The sequence below is a fragment of the Suricata suricatta genome, chromosome 2 (assembly GCF_006229205.1).
Source record: "Suricata suricatta isolate VVHF042 chromosome 2, meerkat_22Aug2017_6uvM2_HiC, whole genome shotgun sequence".
NCBI classification, from domain to species: domain Eukaryota; kingdom Metazoa; phylum Chordata; class Mammalia; order Carnivora; family Herpestidae; genus Suricata; species Suricata suricatta.
Window position 1 is genome coordinate 101,788,891 of NC_043701.1, and position 11,054 is coordinate 101,799,944.

Consider the following 11,054-nt stretch of genomic DNA (forward strand, 5'->3'; position numbering starts at 1 on the left):
CCCACCTAAATTTTGGAGTCAGCTGATCAACATGGGCAGAAGCCCTTACCAGATGTTCACTCAGAGCACCCCAAATAGGTCCGACTGGGAGAAGATGACAGACATTTTCATGCTTTTGAGTCTTCCCAGCAAAAACTATAGTGCATGTTTCCATTTATTTAGATTTCCATTTAAATTTCCTTCATCAGCATCACGCTTTCTTACATTTTCATTTATACAATTTCTTACATTTCTCTTGGGCCTTCCTCTTTCACCCACAGGCCATATGAAAATGCATCATATGTTTTCAAAAGACTCAGTCTATGCTAGACCTCACTTCATTGCCGTTGATCTCTTACTGGTTTTGTTCTTGATTCCAGCCTAATTCTGTTGTGGTCTGAGAACACGGCCTGTGTGGGCTTTGTGCTTTCAGAGTTGTTCGGGTGTGTTGTGTGCCCCCACATGTGGTCACCTGGAAGATGTCCCCTGTACCCTTGAGGAGTCACCTGGAGGTGACTTCAGTTAGATCAAGCCGTGGACAGCACCTTTCCAGGACCCCACACCCTTGATGTGCTTTCCCTTCCTGTTCTGCCCACCGTGGAGAGGGTGTGTTCTTGTGTCTTCTTCAGCTTCATCGGTGTGGTCTTGTGGCCTCATATGTGTGAGGTTAGGAACATACACATTTAGGGTCACTGTTTCCCACATCGGAGCTGTGTCTGCCGGCCCTGCTTCTGTTCATTTTATTCTGTTCTGCACGCTTATCATCTTTTGTTGAAAACAACGGATTTTGTCTAGGACACCAGATAATGAAATCAATGGTTTGATGCTTGGATGTAAGCATACTTTGTCTCCTTCTGGGCCTCTGGTGGGGGCTTCACGTCTTCAGGAGTGCCCCACCGTGTGCTCTCTGGTGGCGCCACTGCTCAGCCCGCCGCTGGGTGTGCGCTGGGCTGGGGGTGCACGGCTGCGGTCTGACGGAGCCTCTGTGTCGGCAAAGCTTCGGCGAGAGGCTAAGTCTCCTGCAGATGTGATATGCGGCCGGTGCTGGATCCTGGGACGTCTCAGGGTGGAGCTGGTTTTCTCGTCTTCCTCCACATGAATCACTTTCCAAAGTGCCCACCGGCCGGGCTGCTGCCTTCCCGTGGTCCACAGGACACAGGATTTTGTGGAGACGTGGCTCCTGTCCCTTCCATCACAGAGCACCCCACGAAGGCTTCTCGGGATTCCCCTAGTGTCCCATCTTTGGGGTCCCTGAATTAAAAGCATGCAAATGGGGTGCAGGAAGGAACCCCTATGTCTGAAATCCTTGGGGTCTCAACCACCATGCTCCCTCACACTGCACCTTGAGAGGCTCATTCAAAATTTGTAGCTCGGTCTCCCTCCCATCTTACGTGGCATCAGGCTATTTGCACAAGGAGCTGATGCTCAGGGACCAAGTCTCCCTTGTCTTCTCCATGTCTCATGTTGGCTGTTTGCACTATGACCTCAGTTCATTCCTGGGTCCAAAGAAAGTCCATATTCTGTACATTGTCAAGGTTGTTCTTTTTTTTAATGTTTATTTGTTATTTTATTTTGAGAGAGTGAGAATGAGCACAAATGCAGGGGGTGCAGCGAGAGATGGAGAGAGAGAGTATCCCAAGCAGGGTCCACACTGTCAGCACAGAGCCCAGTGCAGGGCTAGAACTCACAAACCGTGAGATCATGACTTGAGCCAAAATCAAGAGTCGGACGCCTAACCTACAGTGCCACCCAGGCGCCCCAGGTCTGTTCTTGAAGAAGAGTGGGAGTGACTCTCTCTACCCCCTCCCCAGACCCCCATCCTGGAAGCCAGCTCTCTCTGTCACTGTGAACTGCCCTGTGAAGAGGTGACATTATCTGCCCTCCCAGTGGTTACTTTTCTAAGATCCTATGTGACACAGTCATGGTAAACACGATGTGATAGAAACAGCACTGGACTTAGGATCAGGAGGCAAGTTCTCATTTTCATGTCCATCACCGTCCAGATCTGTGGCACTAGACATTCTGCTGTGGTGCTGAGGGCCTGCACCGGGTCCCTCCCTTGTGCACAGACAGTTGGCAGGGCCTGGACACTCCCCATTCATCAGGTTCCCTGCTGCCCTGCTGTGTAGACAGATAGCGTGAGGATGCCCAGATTCCCTTAATAGGGAAATTAGGCTGCCAGCGGCTAAGGTCGCACTGAAGGTCATCAGGCTGCAAACGGATCACAGCTCAGCCCTCCCTTTGCTCACAAAGAAACACTGAAAACGTAACTCTGGACCTGTGTGTCTGTGTCTTCCCCGGGGAGGCTGGTACCTCCTCTAACTTAACAAGGAGGCGTTGGAGGAGCTGGTCCAAAACCATCAGTTCCGCCCGCCGTGGGGGCCAGCGGCTCCGGCCACAGCGCTGTTCCCACACGCACATGGCTTTTCCAGACTCCATCGCCAAAGGCACGTTTCCTCAGTGTGGTTATAATTAGGGACAAGTTCGTCTCTCAATTTGTATTCCGTGGGAAACACAGGCTACAGATGGTTTTCAAATATAAAAATAGGAAACAAAATTCCATGACGGCTTAGAGTCAAATTAAGGTAAAATTAAGGCAATTAAGTCAAATTAAGCAAAGCTGTGTGGTTGAAATTTCAAAACTCCTCCTGCTCCTTCAGAGACCAGGACTCAGAGAGCCTACTGTTAGCCTCCATGTCCCCCAGGCAGCGAAGATGGCCAGTCAGAGCCCCTCGCCTCTGCCCCCCACCCTGAGCCACGCCAGGGCCATGTGGCTTTTTGCCATGGGTCCAGTCCACCTGCTCTGCTCTCAGAGAGGAATCAAGGGGGAGTAATGAGCTCCACGTGGCTGAGGGACACTCACAGAGCTTGTCACCACCGTGAGCTCTGGGGCAGCATGGAGGGCTGGCCGAGCGGATGCGTCACCTGACATCACATCCCTGTAGAGCTGAAGCCAGCTGCTCGAGGACCCACAGCGCACCTGGGTCCTCTCAGCCTCAACAGCTCCGGCGACAGAGCGTGATGGGAGGCTTTGTGGGAAATGCTAAACTAGCCCATCCTTGCTTTAGAAATGCTCACAAAGGGGCTCAGTCAGTTAAGCGTCCGGCTTCAGCTCAGGTCATGATCTCACGGTCCATGGGTTTGAGTCCTGTGTAGGGCTCTATGCTGACAGCTAGCTCAGAGCCTGGAGCCTGCTTCAGATTCTGTGTCTCCCTCTCTCTCTGACCCTCCCCTGCTCGCACTATCTCTCTTTGTCTCTCAAAAATAAAGTAAAAAACATTTAAAAAATTAAAAAAAAAGAAATGCTCACAAATGCAGGTAAACCAGAGGAGGAAATAGAATCGACTCCCACCCCATGGGCCAGGCACAAATTAAGTCACTCGTTGTAACAATTTAGTGCGAATCTGTCATTGGGCCTAATTCTATTCTGTGAGCTTGCATGTTTTTATTTCTTTTTTAAATATTTGTTTATTTTTGAAAGAGACAGAGCATGAACAGTGGAGGGGCAGAGAGGGAGACACAGAATCTGAAGCAGGCTTCAGTCTCTGAGCTGTCAGCACAGAGCCCAATGCAGGGCTCGAGCCCATGAACTGTGAGATCATGACCTGAGCCGAAGTCAACACTTAATGGACTGAGCCACCCAAGCGCCCCGCTCTGGTTTTTTATGTTCACTTTCCTAATAAACCAGAGGAGGTCCATTTATGTATTTATGTCAGTCCTCTGAATATTAAAGCTGTTGCGGGGTGTAGTTTAAGGGGCTACCTACAATAGGACAATCACAGTGACAGAGAGTGGGGGAAAGGAAGGCCGGAGGGAGGGGACAGAAGAGTGGAGAAAAGAAAGGAGCCTGGGAGCTGCTGTGAGCACAGGCCACCGCCCGGGAGCAGATGGGAGTCCTGCCCCAGCGAGCCCCTCACTGAGAAGATCGGGTGCGAGCAGGCTTAGTCAGGACCCTCTGAGGGGCGGGACGCGGCACCTGCGGGGGTCCTGAAGCATGGCGGGTGTTGGCTGCTGCCACAGGTGACACTGTGAACTCAAGGAACAGGAAAGCACCTGTGGGTAACTGGGTCAAGGTTTTCTTTGTTTTGATCTTCTGTTATTTCCACAAAATCTATTTCACTGAAATGAAGAATGGGGAGTTTGGGAACCCCTCACACACCCAGCTCCTCAAAACGTGGTGCTTAGTTCAGGGTCCTGCCGAGGTTCACATAACATTCGAGTCGAGGTGTGTGCGCCTATGGGCTATGTTTGGAGGGGAAAGTACAACACGAAATAATGTATTTGTTGTTACGACAGAACCCATGACTAGAGACTATGGAAGTATCGATACTAAAGAGGAAAGCTTCCTAAAAGTTCTTGGAGCTGTGAGACTGTCCCTTCCATGCTAGGCAATGACAGGTATCAGTAAGAATTCAAGCAAGTGGAGAAGTAAGATGCAATTTTTCTTAATTTTTACTTATCATCCTTATCAAAAAGGCATATGCGCTAAAAAAAAAAATGCCCAGGCTTCCTAACAGGTACAATCCTCACCATGACTGCGTGGTGGTTTTGTTGTTTGGATTTGTAGGAAAGCAACGCTTCGATATAATTCATAGGAATTAGTTAGGTATTAGGCAGTAATTCTTTATTCGTATAAATACATTGTGCTTCCTTCTGTGAGATTCGTCACCATGTGGCCTTTGTCAGGCTGGTTCTTGGAGGTTTAATGGCCTCATTCAGCTTTGTACCTGTTCTCAAGACACCTTGTTAGTCAGAATACCCTTTACACCACAGCATTTTTCTATATATTTCATTGTCACACTCCTCATGTTGCAGACGGTTTTACATATATACCTACAGTCGAATTTATTTAAACGCTATCTGTGATGTTTTTTTATTCCTTCAGTGTTGAAAAGAGATTTCACAGGAACTCTGTTTTCTGGGTGGGGTGGGGGTACTATAAGTGCCATTTATTAGTTTCTTGACACTCATGCTCCCCAGATTATCTGGCGTATAGGACTAGGTTTGGTTTCTGTACCGATTTCCAAAGGTGATGAAGACTGGTGTGTTTAATAATATGCAGTGTTGAGTTGCCCTTCAAGTCCCCATTTTGCATTTTCCTTTTCTTTTTAATTTTTATGTTTATTTATTATTGAGACAGAAACAGGGCATGAGTGGGGGAGGGGCAGAGAGAGAGGGAGACACAGAATCTGAAGCAGGCTCCAGGCTCTGAGCTGTCAGCACAGAGCCCGATGTGGGGCTCGAATTCATGAACTGTGAGATCATGACCTGAGCCGAAGTCGGCAGCTGAACCGACTGAGCCCCATTTTCTTGTCCCCAGAGCACAAGACCTCACACAGGACCCCAATGGGCCAGCTCCTTCTGCAAACTCCTGTCTCTGGGACCCCACGTCCTGCTGTCTGGTGGTACTACTACAATCCCTCAGCGTCGAAAACATTCATATGTGGTTCGAGGAGAGAAAGTTCTCCTCACCCCCATCTCCCAGAGTAAGTTTGCCCAAAGTCTCAAAAATTCCATCCCTAGAAAAGCCCCGATTTTCCTAGAATGCACAGATCCCTGGAAAAAGTCCTACAGATCACACCCTTTTGTGCTCATTAGCTCATTTTATTGCAACAAAAGCCCATTCAGTTGGCAGGGAGCCGCTCAGTCCCCCACTGACAGGCCGCAAAACATGTTTACAGGTGGTCCACCGAGGCCACGAGGACAGTCCACACCCAAGCCGGTTTGGGCACGGATGCTTCTGGACGCTGGCAACTCTCCTTCTGGTTCCGACCAGAGAGGGTAGATGCCGGCTCCTGCAAAACACAGACCATGTAGGGCCAGCCTCTGCCTCCTCCACTGCATAAGAATGCAGTTACTCATGTACTTCTTATATCTGTTCCTCTGAGCTGGAATTCATGTCTCAGATGGTTTCAATCACACAACACAGACTTGGTGCTAGGACTTGGGAAGATGAACTAGTTGGAACTTCTGCCCCAAATTCCCCAGCACTTAGGAACTGGGTGTCCTGTTTCCTCCCGAGGCGCTTATGCTGTGTGCCCTCGGACCCATGGGCCCTGCAGATAATGCACATCACCGCCCAAGCCAGCAGCCTGGCCACGCCACCTCCACTCCTGAAAGCCCCTGGCAGGAGCCCCCCTCAGCCAATGTCTCCACCGCCCGCCCTCCCCTCCACCTCAGCGCCCTCCCTTCTGGCGTCCCACCACCTGCCCGTCTGTTTCCTGGGTCTTGGCCACCCTCCTCAGCCTGCTCCTGGATGGACCCATCCCTCGTTTCTGCTCTTCCTCTCTCTCCAGGTGTGTGTATCCCCCCGCAGAATGGAACTCTGGTACAGCTCCTTTCTCATCCACAAATCTGACCTTGACTTTTGTCCAGAGCTCAAGAACCATAACTCCAGGGGTCCTGGGGTGGGGATGGGGGGCTCTGTCGGTTAAGTATCTGACTCTTGATCTCAGCTCGGGTCATAATATCATGGTTCCTGAATTCGAGCCCCATGTCGGGCTCTGTGCTGACAGTGCAGAGCCTGCTTGGAATTCTCACTCTCTTTCTCTCTCTCCCTCTCCCTCTCTCTACCACTCCCCTGGTCACATGCTCTCTCTGTCTCTCTATCTCTCCGTCTGGGGGTCTCATCCTTGAGTGGTGGGTAGGGTCACTCAGAGCTCAAGGGTGGGCAGGTGGCCAGAGAGTTCAACAGACCGTTGAGCCAGAAAGATAGACAGGGACGGTCTACGTGGCGGCTCAAGGACAAAAGTCAGGCCGCACTGAGCTGGGCATGAATGCAGACAGAAATAATTAATATAGGAAAGCAACTCAGAGACTGCGCAGCGCAGCTACGTTGCGGGGTGAGGGAGAGGAGTGTCGGGGCAGAGAGCGCACACACGGGGCCTTCTTGTGTCACCTCGTCTCACCCCCTCACATCGAGGTGTGCAAGTCCCCTTATTCCTCCAGCTGCCCTTCTACAACTCGAGGGGTGAGAGCAGCCCCCTTGGCCAGAGGCACGAACATCTAACGGATTCGCTGGATGCTCCGTTCTTTCTCACCTCGGTCAATCCGCGAGGTCTGTGCCCTGGGTGCACACACCAATCACACCTTTCCAGGGAGGGAGGGAACGGCCGGATCAAACCAGAAATGGACACGGGGAGGGTTTGGGACAGAAAGTGCCCTCCTCAGAGTTCACAACAGCATCGTCCCCCGTACCTGCCCTATATCCTTCTGGACCCTGAAATCATTGCTTACCCACGTATTTACACACCAGGTTGTAAAGGTTTTGCCTGAAATTGAAGTTTTTAGTTACGAAGGATATTTTTGTCTTACGATAATCCTCTAAAATGTTTTCAGGATTCTTGCTTGTTTTCCCACAGAGATTTCCTTTGAGGCTGGTGGTTTACAAAAACTCCTGAAGGTTACGAAGCCACAGTTAGACATCCTGTTTTTGGTGAGTGTCAGAAAGGTCTGAGGTTGAGCGGCTCCACCGAGACAGAAATTTAACTCTCTGGGACATGAGAGAGTCCCCGGCGGAGGCTGCAGATGGCTGAACGGTGGCCCCAGGGGCCTGGCACCCAGGCACCCACCGCCTACCTTCCTGCACCGCTGCCCTCTGCTGGTAGCTTCCACATTCAGGAGCGCCTGTGGGCCAGCTTGGATGCTGGAGCTCTGGCCATCGCCCCCACCTTCCAGGACACCAGCGCTAGGAAGTAGGGGAGGGGGAAGGGCAGCAAGCCTGCTCTCCCTCTTGCAAGAACATGGGCTGGGAGACCTCCCTGTGTGCCCGCTCCTGGATGGAGCTCGGTCACTGGGCACTCACCACTAGCACAGGGCTCAGGACCCAGACTCTACCCTGTGGGTTCTGTGCTCTCGGGAGCTCCCCCACCCCGGATCTTTTGTACACATGTAGTGAGGGGTTTTCCCCTTATTTATAATATTTGCTATGTATGTATTATATTTAGTTACCCATCAGTTTACTACTTTTTATTTTTATTTTATTTTCTTAATATAACGTATGGTCAAGTTGGCTGGCATGCACCGTGCACCATGTGCCCATGGCATCAGCAGTCGACTCTGGGACTCATCGCTTACGCACGACACCCAGTGCTCATCCCAGCAAGTGCCCCCCTCCGTGCCATCCCCCTTGGTCACTGCAACACACATTCATATAGTTCATCTCATGTTTCCTGACGTAGAGCAACACTTAGGTATTTTCCTTCATGTCAAGATTATATCAACATGCATTTTTCTTTCACTGCCTTACAGGTTTTTTGGAGTTTTTTGTTTTGCTTCAAATTGAAAGCTTCGATCCACTTAGAGTTTATTTTGGTGCATGGTGGAATGGCAAATAAATCCATTTGCAAAGGTGTCCGTTGTCCCCAGTGCTGGTGACATTATCCATCTGTTCTTGTGAAGAGCCACTCTCCAGCCACTGGACCAGACCGCCAGCTGCCATGCCCCACCCCCCAGAACTCGGGACCCTCCTTCCGCACGGTCTCCTCACCGGGGCCCCTGCCCCTGCCCCTGCCCAGAGCCACATCAGGACACTCCTCCAGAGAGAATGAGGTGCCACTTGCCTGTCAGGTCCCCACTGTCTGTGCTTCACACTGAGGGGATCGTCCCTCCCGAGCAAACAAGACCCTGCACAGTGAGGACATCCCCTGATGCCAGAGCACTTCCTGCCCATCCCCAGATGTAACCAAAGAGGCTGGGCTTTTTATGGAGCTTAGAAGTCTTCTAGTTTTATCCATTAGGTCCTGTTCATTTCTCAAGAAACATATACTGTCAGGGGCACCTGGGCACCTGGGGGGCTCCATCGGTTAAGCATCTGACTCTTGATTTCAGCTCAGGTCATGATCTCGCAGTTTGTGGGCTTGAACCCCACGTGTCAGGCTCTGTGCTGAGTGCAGAGCCTGCATGGGCTTCTCGTTCTCTCCCTCCATCTCTCTCTCAAAATAAAGAAATAAAGTTTTAAAAAAACATGCATTTACGTATTTCTCACTTCTCTGATGATCATGTATCATTTCTCGGGTGAAAAGAGTCATATTATGGCCTCATCCCATGGATTCTGACAGGGACGGGACAAGTTATTTATGTGTGTACATTTATTTTTACGTAACTCTTTCACAGAGCTGCACTGGCTGTAGTTGCTCTGAAATTCTTCTCTGGTTTCCCAGGAGGATGGGGCGTCCACAAGCCGGAACTCTCTCCTCCCCTTTCGGACTGAAACTGACCCAGCGATGGCTTTCCTGTTACTTTCCATCCCTAGACTTTCCGGAGCTGCGGTGGCAGGAGGCCTGTGCCGGGACGTGGCCTCTTTGGGCGGAGGGCATTGGGGGACAGAGGCACCCCAACCCCAACCCTGGGTTTCCTTCCAGAATGGCTCTGGCTTCTGTTGCCTCCCTGGCCTGTGTGACCCCGTGGGCCCCAGACACAGTGACCCTATACTAATTGTAGGTGGAAACAGAGGTTTCGAGCACTGACTGTCCCTGCTGGCCATGTGGACGGTCCCTGTCTCAGGCTTGAACCGTCCACACGACGTTCAGAGTGACTGTTGTCCCTTGATAGAACATTCTAGAAACTGCCTAAGGGCCCAGAAGACGTTTGTGCTTTCAAGCTGGTGACCAGGAAAGAATGCACCTCGTGGAAGTAGGAATGGAAAGAGGGCGCGGTGGTAAAAACAGATTCCGGAGCTCAGAGCCACGAGGTGGTTTCTCAGTTGCAGGTGCCCGAGGGCCTCCAGCTACCAACCTTCCTTGTCAGTCAATAAAAGGAAACCGTGGGGCAGCCTGACCACAAGACAAAGGGCCACCCGCAATGGGCCTGCCTCCTGGGGCTGAAGGGCAGTGGGGTTCCCTGCTACCCAGCCTCTCCCCCAGCCTCTCCCCAGCTCCTCCCTGAGTCTCCCCCAGCCTCCCCCAGCCCCCCCAACCTCTCCCCAACCTCTCCCCAGGTCCTCCCCCAGCCTCCCCCAGCCTCCCCCAGCCTCCCCCAGCCTCCCCTCGGCCTCTTCCCCCAGCGTCCTGCTCCATCTGTCCTTGGACACACTGTGCCTGTGGTCAGGAGTCTGTATGACTTTGCCTGTGGATTTGGATTGACCTCAGCGTTTCCCACTGACATGATGCTACTTTGGTTTCCCCGTGTAAATGCTGTGGCCGTGCTCTCGAAGGTGCAGGTAGTGGGGATGAAGGTGCTGACAACCTAATGCCGGCATGACCCAGACATTAGCTCACAGTCAGGCAAGCAGCCTGGCTCAGTCCAGGCAAGTCACACGGCTGAGCTAGGGCGGACACAGAGCTCATGCCATGGCGCACAGGAAGGAATTAGAAAGCTGCCTAAGCGTCTACCAACAGATGAGTGGATAAAGTTGTGGTTTATATATACGAAGGAACACTACTCAGTCATCAAAAAGAATGGAATCCTTCCCCTTGCAACATTGTGGGTGTTATGCTAAGTGAAATAAGTCCAGCAAAGAAAGACATGTATCATATGATTTCACTCATATGTGGAATTTAAGGAAAAAATGAGCAAAGGAAAACAAGAGAGACAGAGAGAAGCAAACCAGGAAACAGACTGTGACTGCAGAGAACACACGGATGGTCCCCAGAGGGGAGGTGGGCAGGGGAGCACGTGAGGGGGCGAAGGGGGCGCCTGTCATGGTGACCACCGGCTGATGTGGGGACATGAATCACGGTGCTGTACACTTGGAACCAACATCACACTGTATGCTAACTATGCACCAAAAACATAATTTGGATGCATGAATACATAGGAATATGGAACCTTGCAGTCAAGGACAAGATGGACAGACCCTTCTAAGTCTGCCAAAGGGCTGTTCTCCATCTCCAGCAAAAAACACGGATGCTTAGCTAGAAATAGCAGCTATTGGGGCACCTGGAGGGCTCCGTCGGTGAAGCCTCGGACTCCTGAATTCTGCTCAGGTCATGATCTCACAGTTCGTGAGTTCGAGCCCCATGTCGGGCTGGGCACTGACAGTGCAGAGCCTGTTTAGGATTCTCTCTCTACCTTCTCCCCCAGTCCCTCCCCTGCTCTCTCTCTCTCTCTCTCTCTCTCTCAAAATAAATAAATAA